Source organism: Pinus tabuliformis, chromosome X (genome assembly GCF_031772625.1).
Source record: "Pinus tabuliformis cultivar Carrire ecotype Pingquan chromosome X, CPIR1, whole genome shotgun sequence".
Classification (NCBI taxonomy): domain Eukaryota; kingdom Viridiplantae; phylum Streptophyta; class Pinopsida; order Pinales; family Pinaceae; genus Pinus; species Pinus tabuliformis.
The window spans coordinates 1,113,408,527-1,113,432,921 of NC_142308.1; the positions used below are offsets into that span (position 1 = coordinate 1,113,408,527).

General features: G+C 36.2%; 1 pseudogene; it reads right to left on the reverse strand.

Annotated features, from left to right (window-relative positions):
- Nucleotides 1-1,074: 1,074 nt before the first annotated feature.
- LOC149143706 (cell division cycle 20.2, cofactor of APC complex-like) lies at nt 1,075-15,055 on the reverse strand (annotated as a pseudogene).
- Between the last annotated feature and the right edge of the window lie 9,340 nt (nt 15,056-24,395).

A 24,395-nucleotide genomic window follows, 5' to 3' on the forward strand; every position in this document is an offset into this window, starting at 1 on the left:
CAGGGCTTTGGTAGTAAGGGTGCTCAAAACATTGAATTTCTTGGCAGAGAGATGACGAGAATTGGCATGGAGATATTGCTTGGTGTGAGTCTTCTTGCAAAAAAGTTGATACAAGATGAAGCCATCCTTCTTCTTGGTGATGAGGACATCAAGAAAGTGAATGTTGCCATCGACTTCAATCTCTATACTAAATTTAATAAATTTAGATTGGCTAGTAAGATGTTGCTTAAAGATTTCAAGCTTATCACGATCATGGGGCCAAATGGTAAATATATCATCAACGTACATTTTCCACAACTTAAGATGAAAAAAAATAGAAACAAGAACATTAGTCTCAAAATCTTCCATAATTTTTTTTGCCAAAATAAAATAGAGGAAAAAAACCATAACAACCTCATAACATGTGCTTATTAAACAACTATATTCATATATAAATTAACTATCATTTGCACCAGATGTTGCAAAGGAAACATCGTAAGGCATGAATTGAAGAACACAAATACAACAAAAGAATACTTTGATAAAGAATATGCAATCAACAATAATTGTATAACACCCTGCAAGCTTAGCATAGTCATTGAAGAAAATGCTTACCTCTGATAGATGAATCCACAGAGGCGATATTTGCACGGTTTTATTTTCCCTGTTTCTTAAATTTCATTTCCATAACATATATTTGAAACCAATTTATTTAATAAATTTCATTTACACTACCTAAATAATTTAAAGAGAATCCTTAATCTATGTGATCTTGCCATTTGAACCATCCTTATTTATGACATATTATTTGCAGGTCGTAGATATTCCACAATATCACATATTCTCACCAATGACTTTGATTCTACACAATATCACACATTCCCACCAACGACTTTGACTCTACCCCACATAGCTGCATGGTCATGATTACAGAAGATGCTTTCAAATATTTTTAGCAGTTTCTTACACACTCACATGTCCTTATGGACAAGAACTTACAACATTACATACATACTTAATTATGAGACAGATAAACCTGAAGGCCAACACCACTACATTACAGTTCTAACTTGATAGTGCCATAATACTTCAAGTCTACTTCTTTGTTGCATTATTCCTATTACCAAAATTAGCAGCAGCTTTGGCTGCCCTATCAAGAACCCCAACAACCATCAGTGCTCCTGTTGCAAAATAACTGTTGTTGACAGCTGTTGTTCCTGCGTTGCAAGCTACATGCCCAGCTGTAATCAAAGCTGCTTTTGATATCTCTCCGAAGAATTTGCCAAAATCTGCCACCTTTGCTGCAGCAGTGTCACTCCCAGTGGCCACTATTCGACCATTGTTGGCATTTTCTATCACGGAGATGAGATGGTCATCGCCCAGATCCAACAGTGAGATTGGCAGTAGAGGATCTATGCGAATGGAATTTATGCCTCTGTGAATTAAATCTAGGCAGATTGCAACTCGGAGAGGCCTGGTGAGAGCCACTGGTTGAAGAATATTTCTGTAAAATTGATTCGCAATTCAATGGTTTTATTGATTACTTGTTTCATAGCCATCAACATCGCAGCACATAGTATTGTTGTCCATTAAGTCAATCCCAAGAGGCGCAGTATTTTTTTATATCCATCTCTTGAACATTGTGGAGATTTTTGCATTTGTTAAACCCATTAATGGAATTAGTACAACGCTTTGCTGCCCATGAAGGCAACACCACCCGACACCTTGTGGACATTTCTGCATCTTTTGAAAAGCATTCAGGGAATTAGTATGGTGTAACATCCCATACCCAATTCGAATTATCTGTCAAGAAAGAAACCAGAGTCAGAAATGGAAATCAGCGCCGAGATTCATAAGCAGCAGAAGCTAATCATTAAACAATCCAGGAGTGCGAAGGTGGGACAGAACTGCGGTCCGGTCCAAGTACTGTGATAGAGAGCTCATAGTGTTTCCCAACCTTCGATCTGTACAACAATATGGTGTACTACAACAGACCATATAGCAGGCTATACAGTTTTCCCTGTAGGTTGTTTCTTCTCGGTTTTTGCGCAGATCTGTTTATGAGGTGAGTTTGATTAATTATGGAGCTGCTAGATTGTAGAGCCAAAAAACATACCATAAACTTATGCTTCTTCTTGCTGCAGTTACTCTTAAGATTCTGCATCTCCTTCTTGGGCTAATGTAGACACAGATGAGTTGCTATTTTGGTTATGTTCTCACTCATGTAAACCCTTCAATCTTGCCCTTGTGCACTCTATTCACACATGCTGAGGCACTCAACCTCCTTCAAGGGTTACATCAACATGGCTCGATCTCCTTTATTGGCCTTAGACCAAGCCCTAAACCAAACTCAACCTTGCTCTGGTGACACATTGTTGTATTGAAATTAAATCTCAATGTAGTGATGAATGCATATGTTTTGTGGAAAAAGGTGCGAGAACCTTAATTGACATGTTAAGATCCATTTTACACAAACTGCTCCCTGTGGAAAAATGTCTACCTGCGACACATTGTTGTGTTGATATAAATTCTCAATTTAGTGATCATTGCCTTTGTAGAAAGAATGTACGGATTAATCCAATAAGGCATCAATAAGTTTGAATCTCAGTATTTGAGACGGTTCATAAAGCATTGCTAGCACAGAAAGCTTTACCAATTGGAAGCTGGCTTTGGAGTGCAAGTTCCTGGGTTGATGTGATAGCCTCCTTGCACAAACTTCCTTTGTGCAGTGCCATCATTGCTAGCGGCTTTAATGGCATGCCTCATGGACCATCTTCAGCTTTTGATTGTGACCTATGTGATGTTATAGGGTATGTTTCCAAACTGGCATATCCCTTTGTTGAAATTATACAAACTTGTTTTATTTTGGTAATTAAAAGATGTTCTTAATACTTATTACTAATCTAAAAAATTTATTACAAAACTGGGGTGGCCAGAGCCAATCCCCCTGTTGTGGTTTGGAAGTGGCTTTTAAAGCTTTTATGCATGATATTCTAGCCATCTTTACAATGGCATGATATGAATTTCTCCAATATATATTTCTGCCTTGTAAAAAAATTGGCCTCCTAATGGTTGGACTAATTTGCTTTCTAGAGATCAGATTGATAGCCTTTAAGATTTTAATACCTTGGTTGTACAAATCTGTACAACAGTATGGTGTACTACAACAGACCATATAGCAGGCTATACAGTTTTCCCTGTAGGTTGTTTCTTCTCGGTTTTTGTGCAGATCTGTTTCTGAGGTGAGTTTGATTAATTGTGGAGCTGCTAGATTGTAGAGCCAAAAAACATACCATAAACTTATGCTTCTTCTTGCTGCAGTTGCTCTTAAGATTCTGCATCTCCTTCTTGGGCTAATGTAGACACAAATGAGTTGCTATTTTGGTTCTTTTCTCATGTAAACCCTTCAATCTTGCCCTTGTGCACTCTATTCACACATGCTAAGGCACTCAACCTCCTTCAAGGGTTACATCAACATGGCTCGATCTCCTTTATTGGCCTTAAACCAAGCCCCAAACCAAACTCAACCTTGCTCTGGTGACACATTGTTGTATTGAAATTAATTCTCAACGTAGTGATGAATGCGTATGTTTTGTGGAAAAAGGTGCGAGAACCTTAATTGACATGTTAAGATCCATTTTACACAAACTGCTCTCTGTGGAAAAATATCTACCTGCAACACATTGTTGTGTTGATATAAATTCTCAATTTAGTGATCATTGCCTTTGTAGAAAGAATGTACGGATTAATCCAATAAGGCATCAATACATTTGAATCTCAGTATTTGAGACGGTTCATAAAGCATTGCTGGCACAGAAAGATTTACCAATTGGAAGCTGGCTTTGGAGTGCAAGTTCCTGGGTTGATGTGATAGCCTCCTTGCACAAACTTCCTTTGTGCAGTGCCATCATTGCTGGCGGCTTTAATGGCATGCCTCATGGACCATCTTCAGCTTTTGATTGTGACCTATGTGATGTTATAGGGTATGTTTCCAAAATGGCATATCCCTTTGTTGAAATTCCATTCCATATTAGTATTCTTCTATCTTATCTTTAGCTTTAATCTTGTGACATCCAATTTATTGCTTTTTGACCTGGCTAAGCATTTTTGTTACACAACTGTGGCACACTTGGGTTCTGTATTATTATACCGTTTGAAATTTACAAAATTAGATATGTTAATAGCCTTTCAAATATTTTTGCATGCACCACAAAAAAAATCATAGAATAGATTGTTCTCCAAAGAAAGTGAAAACAAACATGAGTTGGCCTTTTCAATTTTGTTTTAATCCCATCCACCTGGCTAAGCATTTTTGTTACACAACTGTGGCACAGTTGGGTTCTGTATAGTACAGCTTGCATTTGAAACAATGTTCAAATCAGATTTGTATTGGTGCTCATTAACCCCAACAACAAACATAGGCACATCCTTGCTTGGAGCTGAGATAACAACTTTTTTAGCACCTGCCTGTTAGAAATCAACAAAAAAAATTTATTATATGGAGTTCAAATTGTAATTTCCATTGTTGCACTTTATGGAAAGGCAGTGTTATGGCCTTTGAACCAAGGCCAGACATGAGGGTTCTGTGAGGCCTGGTATGCATTCCTTTTCCTTTCACATCACCACCTTCTAACATTTTAAACATGATTTCTCTCTTATTTAGATCTACATTTTTCTCTGCAAAGTTGCCTTGCTCTGCAATGTTCTTTGATATCAATAGTGATATGAACTTGTTTTATTTTGGTAATTAAAAGATGTTCTTAATACTTATTACTGATCTAAAAAATTTATTACAAAACTGGGGTGGCCAGAGCCAATCCCCCTGTTGTGGTTTGGAAGTGGCTTTTAAAGCTTTTATGCATGATATTCTAGCCATCTTTACAATGGCATGATATGAATTTCTCCAATATATATTTCTGCCCTGTAAAAAAATTGGCCTCCTAATGGTTCAACTGATTTGCTTTCTAGAGATCAGATTGATAGCCTTTAATATTTTAATACCTTGGATGGCCCCATCTTGCAACCCATGATAAATATTTTGATAACATAAGAAAACCTTCTTAAATGGCTGCAAAACCTTCCCAATGCCTTGGTCCTTTTTGCTTCATTCTTCTCTCTCTATCAGTGTTGTGTTTGCAATGTATGTACTCTATTTTGTCTCTATTTGTAGGATGGTTTCTTTGTCTTTCTCATCTCAGTGGGATACACGCATGATGGGATTCCTCAAGTTGTACAACCTTAATTCCACTTCTTCCTTCTAGTCCTTCATTAGAGCTCCATTCTCCAACATTTCATTTGCAGGATTAATGGTCCATTCAGTGTGCTTGTGTTGTGCCTCATAACACATTTTCAGCCAAGTATAGACGGGCTAGCTTGGTCATCATGAATGTGAATGAGAGTCCAATGCAGCCTAGTAAAAATACGTCCTAATTCTCTGTTTTAAGTTTCATGGGAATGGGTCTGTGGGGGATACATTGGGGATTCTCTTGTTCTTTATTTTGGGTTCCCACTCTGCCCCCAGTTTTGAGCAAGGTGCTCATTCTATCTACCACTCGCTTCTTTGGTTACTCCTCATATCTTCCTCTGTTGGAGGAGATCTTTGCTACCCTTTGAGGATGAAAGTGTCCGGCCCTACACATTTTCCTTTCTCGTACATGCCAAATAGATATAAAGAGGTGGAAGCTGGCTTTGGAGTGCAAGTTCCTGGGTTGATGTGATAGCCTCCTTGCACAAACTTCCTTTGTGCAGTGCCATCATTGCTGGCGGCTTTAATGGCATGTCTCATGGACCATCTTCAGCTTTTGATTGTCACTTGTGTGATGTTATATGGTATGTTTCCAAAATGGCATATCCCTTTGTTGAAATTCCATTCCATATTAGTATTCTTTTGTCTTATCTTTAGCTTTCATCTTGTGACATCCAATTTATTGCTTTTTGACCTGGCTAAGCATTTTTGTTACACAACTGTGGCACACTTGGGTTCTGTATAGTACAACTTGCATTTGAAACAATGTTCAAATCAGATTTGTATTGGTGCTCATTAACCCCAACAACAAACATAGGCACATCCTTGCTTGGAGCTGAGATAACAACTTTTTTAGCACCTGCCTGTTAGAAATCAACAAAAAAAAATTATTATATGGAGTTCAAATTGTAATTTCCATTGTTGCACATTATACCATTTGAAATTTACAAAATTAGATATGTTAATAGCCTTTCAAATATTTTTGCATGCACCACAAAAAAAATCATAGAATAGATTGTTCTCCAAAGAAAGTGAAAACAAACATGAGTTGGCCTTTTCAATTTTGTTTTAATCCCATCCACCTGGCTAAGCATTTTTGTTACACAACTGTGGCACAGTTGGGTTCTGTATAGTACAGCTTGCATTTGAAACAATGTTCAAATCAGATTTGTATTGGTGCTCATTAACCCCAACAACAAACATAGGCACATCCTTGCCTAGCGCTGAGATAACATTTTTAGCACCTGCCTGTTAGAAATCAACAAAAGAAATTTATTATATGGAGTTCAAATTGTAATTTCCATTGTTGCACTTTATGGAAAGGCAGTGCTATGGCCTTTGAACCAAGGCCAGACATGAGGGTTCTGTGAAGCCTGGTATGCATTCCTTTTCCTTTCACATCACCACCTTCTAACATTTTAAACATGATTTCTCTCTTATTTAGATCTACATTTTTCTCTGCAAAGTTGCCTTGCTCTACAATGTTCTTTGATATCAATAGTGATACGAACTTGTTTTATTTTGGTAATTAAAAGATGTTCTTAATACTTATTACTGATCTAAAAAATTTATTACAAAACTGGGGTGGCTAGAGCCAATCCCCCTGTTGTGGTTTGGAAGTGGCTTTTAAAGCTTTTATGCATGATATTCTAGCCATCTTTACAATGGCATGATATGAATTTCTCCAATATATATTTCTGCCCTGTAACAAAATTGGCCTCCTAATGGTTGGACTGATTTGCTTTCTAGAGATCAGATTGATAGCCTTTAAGATTTTAATACCTTGGATGGCCCCATCTTGCAACCCATGATAAATATTTTGATAACATAAGAAAACCTTCTTAAATGGCTGCAAAACCTTCCCATTGCCTCGGTCCTTTTTGCTTCATTCTTCTCTCTCTATCAGTGTTGTGTTTGCAATGTATGTACTCTGTTTTGTCTCTATTTGTAGGATGGCTTCTTTGTCTTTCTCATCTCAGTGGGATACACGCATGATGGGATTCCTCAAGTTGTACAACCTTAATTCCACTTCTTCCTTCTAGTCTTTCATTAGAGCTCCATTCTCCAAAATTTCATTTGCAGGATTGATGGTCCATTCAGTGTGCTTGTGTTGTGCCTCATAACACATTTTCAGCCAAGTATAGACTAGCTAGCTTGGTCATCATGAATGTGAATGAGAGTCCAATGCAGCCTAGTAAAAATACGTCCCAATTCTCTGTTTTAAGTTTCAGGGGAATGGGTCTGTGGGGGATACATTGGGGATTCTCCTGTTCTTTATTTTGGGTTCCCACTCTGCCTCCAGTTTTGAGCAAGGTGCCCATTCTGTCTACCACTCGCTTCTTTGGTTTCTCCTCATATCTTCCTCTTGCTTGGTAGGTTGCTCCTCATATCTTCCTCTTTTGGAGGAGATCTTTGCTACCCTTTGAGGATGAAAGTGTCCGACCCTACACATTTTCCTTTCTCGTACATGCCAAATAGATATAAAGAGGTTTTCCCTCTTATACTCAGGACAAGGCTCAAGCAATCAAAGAAAAGCACAAAGCCTAGGGCTTGACAGCTAAAGGAAAGAGGAAGCATGGCATGGTCTGAACTTATAAAATTAGGTGGAAAGACACCTTAGAAACGGAACTAAAACTATGAAGCTGCACTGGATAAACAATAGAACCTGCCTTTAAAATCTGAATCTTCGAGAGAACTAGGCACGATGTTAAACTATCCAAGAATGGATGACCCAACCCTTTTGGAAGAACTCTATTGCACACTTACTCAGCACAATGTTAAACTATCCAGGAATGGAAAATCCAACCCTTTTGGAAGAACTCCATTGCACACTTGATTTAGAATCCCAAGCCAAATAAAAAAGTAGAGGCCATAGAAGTGCACTTTGTAATATCCACAATGTCGTAGTCTAACGAGGCCAGGGTTTCGCCCAGAAAATAATAGAAATTCTGGCATAATTTTAAGAAAATTTTGCAAATTTTTTAGGCAATCCGGATTACAGCTATCAACGTCGCCTGCTCCACCAACGTTGGTGATGAGGAACACATTGAATGTCTTATTTCATTTTAGAGTAAGTTAATTACCCAAAATCAAGAGGTTAAGTTAATTACCCAAAATCAAGAAACCTCTATAGATGGCCAAGCATATACGAAGAATACATCTCATTCATGTGCAATACCAAATCCATCTTTTCTTTTCTCTGAGTAAAATTTCAAAAGCATGAACACATGCCATTTCATATGCACAATAAACCCAACTTCTGAAATTTCAATGCTTGGATGCATCCCATTCATATGCTACAGTAAACCCATATTTTCCTTAAATTTCAATCCATAAACAAATAAAAGTAGCCTTGAAACCAGATCTGGAACAGAGCTATTCATCACGGGATGATCTGGAAGAAGCTTGAACTCAGTTTTATAGTGATTGCAAAGACGTACATTTTTAATTCCACAGAGAAGGACCCATGTTGGTGAGACAGACAGGCAGACCTACCATTTATGGATCACTTGGTAATTGCCAATTTCTAAAACACTAATTGTAGAAGAGCGTCAAGTTGATTTCCAACAGTCAAGTTGAAGGGTGGAAAAATGTCCACTCTACTATTGGCATTTATAAATGCCGAGAAAAATAATGTGATAGACATCAATAAATATTGATCATTCATGCCAGAAATGAAGAGCTACAATCAGGTAACAGTGACGGAAGAATGCAATACAAGAACTTGAAGTTGCAAGGCAACTCATGCCATAAATGATAAAATAATATAAAGATGACACATAGATGTATCAACAAGGGCTACTTAAAAAGTCAAATGTGCTGCAAAATTGTAGTGTGATTAGCTAAGTACAGAACCAAAAAACAAGCGCACCATAATACAAAATGCAATGGAGGGACCATGCTAGTCTTCTCTGTATGATTCTTCTGTTGAGAGTTTGAATCCATCCATGTGCATCTTAGAATGTTGGCACGATCCCATGTTCCTTATGCCTTGTCTAGGATTTTGATTCATAAGGATGCACTGTAATAAAACAATTATTACTAAGTAATAGAAGCAATTCATCAACATTAGACACATATTAATTGGCAGTCTTAAGTATCAGATAACCATGCATAACAAATTAGACAGTAGCTGAAAACTCAGCCTCTGTGATTAACTGAATTTTGCTACATTAGCTTAAAATACCTGACAGTATATCATTTAATAGCCTAAGGAGGTACCTTTAAAAATAGGCAAAACTAGAATTTCATCTTAATGATTTCCATTGATCCTTAACAGAATTCATTGTTGATACCTCATTATCCCCTTTATTGTTGACTAAAAGGATGAAAATTTCAAAAATCATTTGTTAGACATATGGAAAATACAGTGCTAACTTGCTAAGCACCAATCAGCGATGCATAATAAATTACAGATCATCTGCAAACTCTGAATAAAACTAAGTGACTAAATGCTGCCACATTAAATTTAAGAAACTTGACAAGTATCTCCTTTCAATTACCTTAGAAATTTACGAATAGGGAAAGCAAGGTTTTCATCTGGTTATTTCTTACTCATCAATAAATGAATTCATTACCAAAATGTACTGGAAAGTGGTAATAAATAGATGAAACCATGATGGAACTTAATCTACTTTATTGGCACTGAAACCCACACTATTTGGCATAAAGAAAGGTATTGGAAAACACATTTGGGTATGTTAAATTTTAGTACCAGCAAAAATATCAATTAGTGGGGTAGACAGTATGAGAGGCCAAAATCTGACAAGGGTCCCAGAGAAAGCAGTCACAACAATTAACACAAACAACGAAGTTTCAAATCAAAGCATAGGCACCAGATGGAAATCAGAGAAAACAAAAAAGCCACAACTTAAACTAATTTGGGAAGCAGATGAATATAAGATAAATATGGTTGTTTTAGTAAAAAAGATAAATATGGTTGATCAGTCCAACAAACCAATAACAGATACCAGTAAATGGGAGGAATGATATGATAGATCATAGAACCAATGAGCATGAACAACTTTAACAAACATTCAAAATATGTAAGGTGTCAGAGGACAAAGATAACTGATCAGACCAACAGTTCCATGAGACAGGATCTTGCAACAGGGGCACAACAAATGATGATGAATATCCCATGTTCCTTATGCCTTGCCTAGGATTTTGATTCAGAAGGACGCACTGCAATAAAACAATTATTACTGAGTAATAAAAGCAATTCATCAGCACTAGCCACATATTAAATGGCAGTCTTAAGTATTAGATAACCATGCATAACAAATTAGACAGTAGATGAAAACTCAACCTCTGTGATTAACTGAATTCTGCTACATTAGCTTAAAATAACTGACAGTATATCATTTAAATAGCCTAAGAAGGTACCTTTAAAAAGAGGCAAAACTAGAATTTCATCTTAATGATTTCCATTGATCCTTAACAGAATTCATTGTTGATACCTCATTATCCCCTTTATTGTTGAATAAAAGGATGAAAATTTCAAAAATCATTTGTTAGACATATGGCAAATGCAGTGCTAACTTGCTAAGTACCAATCAGCCATGCATAATAAATTACAGATCATCTGCAAACTCTGAATAAAACTAAGTGACTAAATGTTGCCACATTAAATTTAAGGAACCTGACAAGTATCTCCTTTCAATTACCTTAGAACTTTAGGAATAGGGAAAACAAGGTTTTCATCTGGTTATTTCTTACTCATCAATAAATGAATTCATTACCAAAATGTACTGGAAAGTGGCAATAAATAGATGAAACCATGATGGAACTTAATCTACTTTATTGGCACTGAAACCCACACTATTTGGCATAAAGAAAGGTATTGGAAAACACATGTGGGTATGTTAAATTTTAGTACCAGCAAAAATATCAATTAGTGGGGCAGACAGTATGAGAGGCCAAAATCTGACAAGGGTCCCAGAGAAAGCAGTCACAACAATTAACACAAACAACGAAGTTTCAAATCAAAGCACAGTCACCGGATGGAAATCAGACAAAACAAAAAATCCACAACTTAAACTAATTTGGGAAGCAGATGAATATAGGATAAATATGGTTGTTTTAATAAAAAAAGATAAATATGGTTGATCAGTCCAACAGACCAATAACAGATACCAGCAAATGGGAGGAATGATATGATAGATCATAGAACCAATGAGCATGAACAACTTTAACAAACATTCAAAATATGTAAGGTGTCAGAGGACAAAGATAACTGATCAAACCAACAGTTCCATGAGACAGGATCTTGCAATAGGGGCACAGTAAATGATGATGAATATAGCTTGTCCTAGCATCACATTAGAAGCTCTCAATTTAGTGTCTACTCATTCATGGCTACATCATCAATACCTGGTATGCATGGAGGTCTTTAGTCAGTTTTTCAATTCTTCTGTCGCAGTCAATATTTTTGTAAGGTTGAGAGTTGTAGCCACAAGTCAGGGTAATTCATGGAGTTCTTTCAAGTTTCAAGCACCTATGTATGTGACTATTTTTCTGATTAATGTCTATTAAAAAATGCTTTACCAATCTCTTGAATGAATATATGTGAGAGATGAATTTTGCAAGCCTAAGGAACTGAACTACGGTACAATGTAAAACATTACAAAAAAAATATACAAATGAGATAGAAATATAGATACAGAACTAAAATTCTATAGCAATATAGATATAGAATTTATCTCAGGTAAGAAATTACATAATAAGTGCGTCATAGCAAAATGAAGAAGATAAATCATTCAAGAATTACCTATAAGATTGAGTAGAGGCGTGAAGGCTTTTTGTAGAATGTGAATCATTCCATGAGTGGAGAAGGCGTGGAGGTTTCTTTGTTGATGTGAATGACATACTTGCTGACACTTATAATGTATCATTTTCAGAGCCTTCATTGAAGAATATGGGGCTCCAAAGACTTGCCAAGACCATTTTAATTTTTACGATGCAGCTGAAGAAGTGGTTCTTGTCTCAAAAAGCTATTGCAACATTATTCCATCAGGTTTCACAAAAGATAAATTCAAATTTCATGGTATATGAGAAGAAATAAAGAAGAAGCTGTAGCATATTACATTGAAGAAAGTGGAACATGCTCCGTGGCAATCCAACAGCCTGTAGAAGAGCTATGTGAAATAGAAAAAAGAACATTTAATTACTACCTTGAGTTAAACATCCTCATTTCATAAATACAGAAAGATGCTTATTAGCGGATGTAAGTATGACACTTGCTGAAAGCCCCATTTTCATCTTTACCCTTCGCCCTTTTTGAGTTATCAGGAACTCCAAATACTTGCCAAAACCTGAGTGTTTCATCTGCTGCTGCTGATGCAACTGTGTACCAATCAGGGCTCTGAAGAGGTAATGCATAAGAAGGATCATGAGGACAAATCCATTCATAAAACGAAAGATGAATGCATAAGTACTCACAAAAATAAATCAATTTCCATACCTGTGCCAGATGAAGAAATCGAGAAGTATGACCTGTAAGTTCAATAATCTTCACCATAGATGGGTACTTCCATAAGGTTAACTGGTTCTGACTAAATCCATGTGAACTCAGTAACTCACGTTCATGCCTATTCCAGAGTAATGAACAAACTTGGGAATGAGTGTCTACGGTATTTAAGCAGGCACCTGTGTGAGTATTCCAAAACTTTATAGACCTGTCTGCACTCCCTCCACCAGATGCTAAAAGATTGCTTTGGAAGGGGCATCATGCTAAGGCTTTGACTGTTGCACAGTGTTCATCTAAGCGGTGGAGATATTGAGAGGTAGAATTATGGGATGCCATGCTCTGATCCCAAATGTACAGTAGATTGTCATTCCCCCCACTTGCAAGTTGTTGGCCAGAAAGAGACCATTTCAATCCACAAACCTCCTGGTCATGCCCTCTGTATGTTTGAACAATGTGCTCTCGCATACGAACATCATGATTGATTATGATCCCATCCCGTCCTCCTGTTGTAAGAATAGGACCATTCCAAGCAAGGGCACCAACACGTGCATGATGACCTTTCAATGCTCTTAACTGCAATTTTATCCATGTCAAAATTTGGAGATTGCCATTACATTGGAATGAAAAAACCTTGAAGAGTCCCATAGTTGTATAACATAATTATTCAACCCAATGGCAATGTGCCTCCCATCAGGTGCCCAGCTAACACTAGTAACAGGGCCTTCTTCATCGTCTGCAATCAGAAGCTCCGATATAGAACTATTTGAAGCATCCTACATGTATACAGTATTGCCAAGGGCTATGGACAACACATTGTTCCATTCCAGTAGGTTCAAGTAATAATCATTCACAAGGTCTGGTGCATCCAAAGTTCTATCTGCAGACTATAATCAACATGGATAAGTTAAAATATTAAGAAAAAAAAGGTAAATGGCCCAAGGACAATTATTCTGAGATGGGCATATCTAGTGTATTAATAACGAAAGCCCCAAATACTCTTCTGTTTGACTAGACTCCAAGGGTATATTTAGAAACCCACATCAAGAAACTCTAAACAACGTTAAAGCTAGCAGATACAGACAAAATCCACAAGCCTTTTGTATTGAATAGGGACGATTCCAGCCCGAAACTTAGTAATGTGCAAACCCTCATCCAAACCCTTCTCCCTTCTCTGCAGGTGCCCCGCCCTCCTCTGCAGCAACTTCGCCCTCCTCAACACCCCCGCCCTCCTCTACATCAAACGCAGATATCCGCGCGCAAGACGGGTTCATTCGGTAGGTGATATATTAACTAATAACTAATACGTTAACTTTTTTTAAGGTTTTTTAATGTTTTATTACATTTTTTATTAAATTAGATGGCTGATTTTTGTTTTCTGTTCAATCGTCTAACAATAGATCCAAGGGCTACTATTAGGACAAAAAAGGCATTTTGGGAAGTTTATTTCAAAGAGAAACACCTTATGACATAATTATAAATAAAAAATTATATATACATTCTTAAAAAACAAAAGATCGATTTATAGAAAATTGCATTTAAAAAAAACTAGAAACTTAATTTAACTAATAAGAATGAAAATACTCTCTGCAAAAAGAGATACAATAACTCAAAAAATAATGTTCAAACAAAAATATAATAACCCAAACCTATGTGTAATGCAACGAAGAAAACTCTAAAACTCTACGTTGGCCACATGTTTACTTTTAATTCATGGCAGAGATTCAATTTAAACTAGTCTTCACATCTACTAATGATTATGCATCCACGTGTTGAGGACGGAAGTAAACTTCCACGTATATTCATATATTTACTTGATTAGTGATCATAGTAAACTTGGTCTCCATCTCACAGACAAATGGTCCCTGAACGCATCTACGGAGTGCCCACACTCGTCAACCATATATTTTAGTTGACATGATTTTTGTTGGGTACATGGATGTAAATAATCCAAACTAATTTGAATCATTAGTTTTTTTAATTTATTAAAATTAATAATATTTACTTAAATTCAAAATTTTAAAATCGATTAAAAGTAATAATTTATAAGGGTTAAAATTATAATTTTTATTGGGCCTGGAGTATGTCTTAAAGCTGTTTTTTTTTGGCTAAGAGCTTGTATTTTTAGGAGTTAAGGAAACATGTTAACCCAAGGGCCAGAGCCATCTCACATAGTTGTCTTCAGTGCTGATCTAACCACTGAATTATGATAGATTTTCCCACTCGTTATTTTTTTTTATATAGTTTTCATCAAATTAAAACTAGAAAAGTAAAGCCATCAATTATATAATAATTCCATATCTCACAATCCACCTTATAACTCACTTTTCAATTGATTTATAACTCACCTGGTAAGTTAATTCCATATCTCACAACTCACCTTTCAATTGATTTATAATTCACCTTGTAAGTGATCTGCTTACAGGTAGATAATTATTCTTGTATGAGTTGGCTAAACATAGAGAGTCAGTGATTGAGCGTTGAGTATTTGAGTGTTGAGTCAAGTCCAGTTAAATGATAGATGACTTTTAGTGTGTGGTTGCATGTCAATATATTTTAGACAAGTGGCTAATTGGAAAAGGTTAAGTACCTTTCCCCTGGTTCATTGTAAACATTGTGCGATCAATAGAAAAGCTACCTCTCATGTTTTATGTGTGAATTATTTATGCTTTGTATCTTATGTGTTTCCAACAATTTTTTATAATTTATAAATAACTTTTTTTAATTAAATGAAAATATTTTCGTACCATTTAATTTTCAGAAATTCTAATATTATATTTTTAAATATAAAATTAAAATTTAATATTAAAAAAAAAAATGTTTTAAAACACGTTAATGTAAAAACACTAATAACTTTAAATTACAATTTTCCCAATATTAAAAATGGACCAAACAATTCTACCCAAAAGGTCTTGTTAAATTCTGGTAAGACGTAGCCATGCCCGACGGCTTCTACGGAGATAGGCCGGTGTCGTAGCATGTAACGGCGTTTTCGTTGACAACGTGCTATCCGGAGAACAATTTGGAGAAGACACCAATAACATACCGCCGGAAAACAAATACCGTTCGGTGAGGATATCACTGGCAGGGTAGGAATTTCAAATTTGAATTTGATCTATGCCTGTTTCAATTATTTTATTACAAAATGTTGATGGGTATGGAAAAAAAAAAATTGACTATCACAAACAAATCACATTGTACATGGAAAATGATCAAATTGTGCGTGGAAATCACATTGTACATGGAAAATGATGACATTGTGCGTGGGTATACTGTACCTTACAGGATGCAGAGATGTTTGAGCTCCATGGAAATTTCTGCATGAAACAGGGGATCTGCAGGATGGTTTTGATTGTCTCATTGAAGTGAAAATGGAATATCCACCTACAAATGCCAGGTGGTTCAGAAATCCGACCGTGAAGATTTCGGTGAAAAGCCAACGACCTGATGACGACCCACATTTTTTCAAGCAGATCAAAATCAAGACTCTTCCCATTCTATATTGGAGGCAGAGTGAAGACAATATCTCTCGCAAAACTGTCGAAGGGGTGTTGAGTATATTGACAACATCACTGATGATTGGGTGCATTCTCAGCCAATTATTGTACAGTCAACAGAATACAGAAGTCGCTCCATACATCTCTCTTGTCATGATGGGACTTCAAGCCATCGGATATAGTATTCCTCTCATAACAAGTGCAGATGCCTTGTTTCAAAGTATGAAATCTCAACCCCAGGACAATTTTATTGTCTATTCGGTTCAGAGCCGAGGGTCTGACAAGATTGAGTCCATGGTTAAACTGCTACTGTCGATTGCATGTCTATTCACACTTAGACTGTTCCAAAAGGTTTGGAAATCTCGTTTTCACTTGCTGACAAGGAGTCCTTTAGAGCCATGGAGAATCCCAAGTGATAAACGAGTGCTTGCTATTTCCTTTGCTATGCATGCTATGGGTTTTTTGATCGTGCTGATTGTTCATAATATGAAGACCAGTAGCCGCTCAATTCAGTCCTCGGCGTATCTGTATTCAGCACGTCATGCGCACAACCAACTGGACTGGGAGACTGAGCTTCACGAGTATGTGGGTCTGGTACAGGATTTCTTCCTGCTTCCTCAAATTGTGGGTAATACTCTTTGGCATTTTGAACGAAAACCACTTAGGAAAATTTATTACATTGGTATCACTGTTTTGCGGCTCCTTCCTCACATCTATGATTACTTCAGACCTCCAGTTTTCAATCCTTACTTTGCAGATGGATATGAATTTGCAAGTCCAGTTTTCAAATCTTCCTTTGCAGATCCTAGCTCAGATTTCTATTCTAAGTTTGGAGATATTGCTATTCCGGTGACTGCTGTGGTGCTTGCAATTGTGATTGTCATCCAGCAAAGATGGAATAAGCAGGCGCTGAGTCAGGCATTGAGATTGATATCAAGTAAGATAACAGTCCCTGGATCAAGGATGTATGAGATGTTGCCATCAAAGACATCTGAAGCTGAACTTGTTTCTGGTAGCGCAGAGAGAAGCCAACTGCATACTACAGCCGAGGATCACCCTGTGTAAGGTTATTTATAAATAAATGAAGTTTAAATCCATAATTTAAGTAATAGGATACTATATATAAAATAATAATCAGTTTATACAAGTAATCGGATACTATGTAAATTCCAGAGTTAAAACTTTAGCTCTTGTTTCGTTATTAAATAGAAAAGAGAGGTAATTGTAAATTTTTCTTGATTAATTATGAACAATTCAAATTAACAGCCCAAAGATCATCAATACCGAATATTTCACAAACAAAATTCAATATGATCTATTGTTTAAGATGACATACCTTGATTAACAACGGAAGATGTAATGGCTGCCATCTACTTTCTTCTGACTCCTACTCTTCTTCTCAGAATTCGGTTTCTCTTTCTAGCCCTGTTTCTTTATGCGCTTATTGATGGAGAAGAATGCGACTCTTGGCAGGGGGAGAGAGGACCCAATCCTTTTTATATTATTTAACACTAAATCTGGTACGTCCATCATATACCAATTCAACGCTTTAATGCTTTAATGCTTTTAACGCTTTTAACGCTTTAATGCTTTAATCGGGTCACATTAAGATTTAGAAACTGCAAATTTCTAACATTCTCCCACTTGACCCGACTATTCATAATATTAAGTGTTGAACATCATACTATGATAAATTGCTGAGAGTTATGGCGGTTGTGCACTATTAATTCAATGCATTTCCTTCCATATACTACAATACCAGCAAACCATCAATTCATACTCATAATTTATATAAAACAGCATAATGGTCCACATAATGTCTTATATCATAATGATTAAACATAATATCTTTATAAGACTCTTTCTTGTTTAAAATTACATAAAATACGTACTACTATATTAAAACAAGAGACACATAATTGTATATCAGAAACACATAAAAGAGCTCAGAATGTCACACATCAATTATTATTAATACAACCAAGACCCATTCTTTGAACATGTTCCTTAAATTGTCTTGGTTGTAACCCTTTCGTCAAAAGGTCTGCAATCATAAGTTCTGTCCTCATGTGCATGATTGACACTCTTGGTTTCTGAACCTCATCTTTCACAACAAGATACTTCAGATCTATGTGTTTGGCACCTTTAGAGTACTTGTCGTTCTTTGAGAAAAATACTGCTGCAGAGTTATCACAATAAATTTTCAGCGGCTTGCTAATGGTGTCGACAACCGCAAGTCCTGAAATAAACTTCCGCAACCATAATGCATGAATTGTGGCTTCAAAACATGCCACAAATTCTGCCTCCATAGTGGATGAAGCAACGATAGTCTATTTCGCACTTTTCCATGATATGGCACCTTGAGCAAACATAAACAGGTAACCAAAAGTCGATTTTCTAGTATCGATGCATCCAGCAAAATCTGAATCGCTATATCCGATCACCTCCGATTCATTGGATCTTCTATACATGAGCATGTAATCTTTCGTGCCTTGTAAGTACCTCAAAACTTTCTTTGCAGCTTGCCAATGTTCCCTTCCTGGATTACTTTGATACCTCCCTAACATACCGACCGCAAAGCTGATATCCGGTCTAGTACAGGTTTGAGCATATATCAGGCTACCAACAACAGATGCATATGGAATTGATTCCATTTCCTTTCGTTCAACATCATTCTTAGGACATTGCATGAGACTGAATTTATCACCTTTCTGTACAGGAACTGTCCCAGGTGAACATTTACTCATTCCAAATCTCTCTAAAATCCTTTCGACATATCCTTTCTGAGACAATCCGAATATTCCTTGTGATCGATCACGGAATATTTCTATTCCAATCACATAGGATGCCTCTCCCATATCTTTCATTTCAAAGTTCGTTGAGAGAAATTCCTTAGTCTCATGCAATATACTTAAATTATTTGCAGCAAGCAAGATGTCATCAACATAAAGGACCAGATAAATAAACTTGCTCCCACTGATCTTTTGGTATATACAGTGATCAACCGTATTTTCCTTAAAACCAAAGGATGTAATAATGGTATTGAACTTAATATACCATTGCCGGGATGCTTGTTTAAGCCCATATATTGACTTCTTAAGTTTACACACCAATTGTTCTTTACCTTCTATAGAAAAACCCTCAGGTTGATCCATGTAAACATCCTCATCAAGATCTCCATTCAGAAAGGCTGTTTTCACATCCATTTGATGCAACTCCAAATCATAATGAGCTACTAATGCCATTATTATTCTTAGTGAGTCCTTTTTCGAAACAGGAGAAAATGTCTCCTTGTAATCAACACCATCTTTCTGAGTGTAACCCTTAGCAACAAGTCTAGCTTTATACCGTTCGATATTACCACTAGAGTCGTGTTTGGTTTTAAAAACCCATTTGCATCCGACTCTTTTACAGCCATGTGGTAACTCAACGAGATCCCAAACTTCATTCTGTTGCATGGATTTCAGTTCTTCTTTCATGGCATTAATCCATTCCTTTGACTCTTTACTTTCTACAGCATGTGAAAACGAAACTGGATCCTTATTGATTCCAATATCATAATCTGATTCTTGCATATAAACCACATAATCATCAGAAATAGCTGACCTACGATTTCTTTGAGGTCTTCTTAATGCTACTTGTTGTGGTTCATGCATATCAGCATTATGTCAGTCATTTCCTTCAGGAAGTACTTCTTCATTTATATGTTGTTCATTATCATCATGCTGTTCTACAACAGCTGGAACAACATTTGGAGTAATAGTAGATGGAGGAACTATTCTAGGCAATGTAACATTTACCCTTGTTTCCTTTATTTCTACTATTTCTCTTCGAGTACTCCCACTGACTTCACCATTCTCAATGAACCTTGCATTACCAGTTTCTACAATTCTTGGACTATGATTAGGACAGTAAAACACGTACCCTTTAGATTTCTCAGGGTAACCTAAAAAATACCCACTGATCGTTCGAGAATCTAATTTCTTTTCATGTGGATTATAAATTCTCGCTTCCGCTGGACAACCCCAAACATGCAGGTGTCTTAAGCTAGGTTTCCTGTTAGTCCATAACTCAAAAGGAGTCTTTTGAACAGCTTTACTAGGAACCCTATTCAACAAATAATTAGCGGTTTTGAGAGCATACGACCACAAATTCTTAGGTAGTGTAGAATCTGACATCATACTCCTAATCATATCCATTAACGTCCTATTGCGCCTGTCTGCTACACCATTTTGCTGTGGTGTACCTGGCATTGTGTATTGCGCACATATGCCATGACTTTCGAGGAATTTTGCAAATGGACCTGGACACTGGCCTGACTCATTATATTTACCATAATATTCACCACCTCTATCAGACCTTATGATTTTCACCTTTTTATCTAATTGCCTCTCAACTTCCTTTACAAACGTCTCAAGGACATTCACAGATTGAGATTTTTCATGAAGCAAATAGACATAACCATAACGGGAAAAATCGTCAATAAAAGTGATGAAATACTTTTCTCCATTAAAGGCTGGAGTGTCCATAGGTCCGCAAATATCAGTGTGTATTATTTCAAGAAGCTGGCTGCTTCTGGTGGCTCCTTTCTTATTATGTTTGGTTTGTTTACCTTTAATACAATCCACACATAATTCTAGATCACTAAAGTCCAAATTTGACAAAATTTCATTACTTACTAGTCTCATCATTCTTTCTTTGGATATATGACCTAGTCTTTTATGCCACAAGAAAGCAGAATTTTCATTCACCATGCTACGTTTACATCCAACATTATTTACTACATTCAACAAGGAATTCACATAAGTGTCATTCAGTTTCAATTTATATAAACCATCAATTAGAATACCAGAACCAACATTATCAGTATTCTTATATAAATCAAAACAGCCAGATCCAATCATACATCTAAAACCAGAATTATCCAACTTACTTACGGAAATAAGGTTTCTAGATAATGAAGGTACATAAAGGGTACTGTATAAGTCTAATACATATCCACTTTCTAGAATTAGACGATAAGTCCCAATGCCTTCAATTGAAGATTTCTTTCCGTTTCCCATAAAGAGAAAACGATCTTCATTTGGATTTATGGTTCGGATCATAAGAAATCCCTGCATATTATTGGAAACATGAGTTGTAGCACCAGTATCAAGCCACCATGTATTAATGGGAACTTCAACTAAATTTGATTCAAAACATACGAAAGATAGATAATTACCTTTCTTTTCGAACTAAGCTTTCCTTTTCGGACAGTCACTTTGATAATGTCCTTTCTTTTTACAGAAATGACATTGAACATCCTTTAGTTCCTTCTTTTCCTTATCCTGCCCATTCTTAGCAGGTGCCTTTTTCTTCTTGAAATGACTTGATTTTCCTTTCTTTTCTTTACCAGCTTTATTACCCACAAAACTTACTGAGTGATTCACTTGATTTTTCAAACGTCCTTCTTCCTGAACAAGTCTACTGGCCAATTCATTAACATTCCACTTATCCTTTATAGTGTTATAGTTAATCTGAAAAGGTCCATATTCAGAAGGTAGCGAGTTCAGGATGAACTGGACAAGAAAAGAATCTTCTACTATAAGTCCCAGGGAGTTTAACCTTGCTGCAAGATTAGTCATCTCTATAATGTGCTCTTGCATAGTTCGCGACCCATCAAACTTCATGGTCGTGAGTTCTGCCATAAGAGTACCAGCGAGTGACTTGTCAGCTGAATGAAAACGTTCTTCCACAGACTGCATATATTCCTTAGCACTTTCTGTTTGTGGAATTGTTGACTTGATGTTGTTAGCAACAGTCATCTTAATAAACATAAGGCTCAATCTGTTACTGCGTTCCCATGCTTTATGGTGTGATTTTTCTGCCTCAGTACTATCTTTTGTAAGAGCAGCAGGTTTATCCTCAAGGAGTGCCAAGTCAAGATCCTGAACACCTAAATGGAAATTGACTTGTTCTCTCCATTCAGAAAAATTAACACCAGTGAACAATGTAACAGATGAAGCATGCGTATTCATGGGAACTCCTGCAAATTAAAAAAAATGAAATAACTGTAAGCTCATAACTAACGCGATTCAGATGTAGACATAATAGCATAATATAGCACTCCTTTGGGTAGATACTATCTTATACTTAACATAATTAAATACCAAAACATAAGTAGGTAATAAATATATTCAATTAAATAGAACTGACATCTTTGGATGATCAATATTTATTTAATCAAAATATCTATTAAACCTCATCATGTCAACTAGTTATAGAACAATACTTTCCTTTGGGTAAGCTCTCAGGTTCTATCATTAGTGACGCCAGTGTTAATTGGTATTATTATAACTGGCAATTTCTATCAATAATCATTATGTCACTTATGCACTAAATGACTATTCTGATTTTGACCACTTTGGTGATTAACAAAATCATAAATCTCATGTGCATAAATGATTTATAACACATACTTTATGCAAAACAATTTCAATCCCACGAAGTAAAAATTCTGGTCGATTACAGGCCCCAACAAACCCAATGCAAAAATCTGGCAGAATATGGGAAAAGTGAGTTTCGCTCGCACTTTCCTTTCAATGAGGAAGGCGAAAGGAGCAAGCACAACCGTAGTGGCGGCATTCCGGTATACTACAAGCACAAAGTGATTCATCCCTCTATTAAAAGAGACTTTCGAGATAATATTCATGCCCGCATATTCAAACTAAATTGATCGCAATAGGTTGCGAATACGTGGAGAATTATGAATCGAATTATGAATCAAAATTCCACCAAAAAAATTCCTAAGCTCTACATTTCACCAACGAATCGGATATGAGCAATCGCCGGTATCATATTCGTTATTATATTTTATCACGGAATGACAGAATTATTTTACTCAGTAATAAAGCAGTGGATGGTGGATCAATTAAAGCAGATACGCGAAGAAAGCAAATCACTTGATCAGAAAATTGTGGGCATGCGGAGGATTTGATTAACATCATGAGTAAAGCACAGAACATATCAATTGCAATCATAGGAAATATTCAGTTATTGATTGGTGGCTCTGATACCAAATGTAAATTTTTCTTGATTAATTATGAACAATTCAAATTAACAGCCCAAAGATCATCAATACCGAATATTTCACAAACAAAACTCAATATGATCTATTGTTTAAGATGACATACCTTGATTAATAGCGGAAGATGTAATGGCTGCCATCTACTTTCTTCTGACTCCTACTCTTCTTCTCAGAATTCGGTTTCTCTTTCTAGCCCTGTTTCTTTATGCGCTTCTTAATGGAGAAGAATGCGACTCTTGGCAGGGGGAGAGAGGACCCAATCCTTTTTATATTATTTAACACTAAATCTGGTACGTCTATCATATACCAATTCAACGCTTTAATGCTTTAATGCTTTAATGCTTTTAACGCTTTTAACGCTTTAATGCTTTAATCGGGTCACATTGAGATTTAGAAATTGCAGATTTCTAACAGTAAGAACCCAATTCTGATCTGTTTTCTTCCAATATGTATTCAATGAACTATGGATATAGGAAGGTATGATGGAAGTGTTTGTAGTAGATGAAGATAATTACTGAATCCTCTGTCTTGATGTATTTCTGATAATGTTAATAGAACAAATATTTAGTAAACCAGTGTTGTTTTTAGCCTTCTTCCTTTTTATCAAGTTTTGTATGAAGAAAATCTGACTATAAAGACTGATGAGATAAAAGAAAAAAGTAGTGGAGCAGTTTCTGTATTTATAATTGAACATCAAGCATCCATTAATTGCTTGAGCCTGTTGGATATAGCAATGAATATATATTTTTGGTTTTATTTTGGAATATATATATATATATATACACCTTTGAGTAACCGAATATGAACTGGGACCATACGCACTTTGACCAGGGAAGGAACAGGACGAGTTGGTTATATATATACCTTTGAGTAACCGAATATGAACTGGGACCATAGGCACTTTGACCAGAGAAGGAGCAGGACGATTTCAGGAAATATCCCGTGGCCAGTGTTGTTTTAGCCCTTCTACTTTTCTCTGTGATTTAAATCCAGTTTTGCATGAAGAAGTGTGAAGAGATAAAATCTGACTATAAAGACTAATGAGATCAAAGAAAAACCAGTGAAGCAGTTTCTGTATTTCTACTTAAACAACAAGCATTCATTAATTGACCATATATATATATATATATATGTGGAATTTAT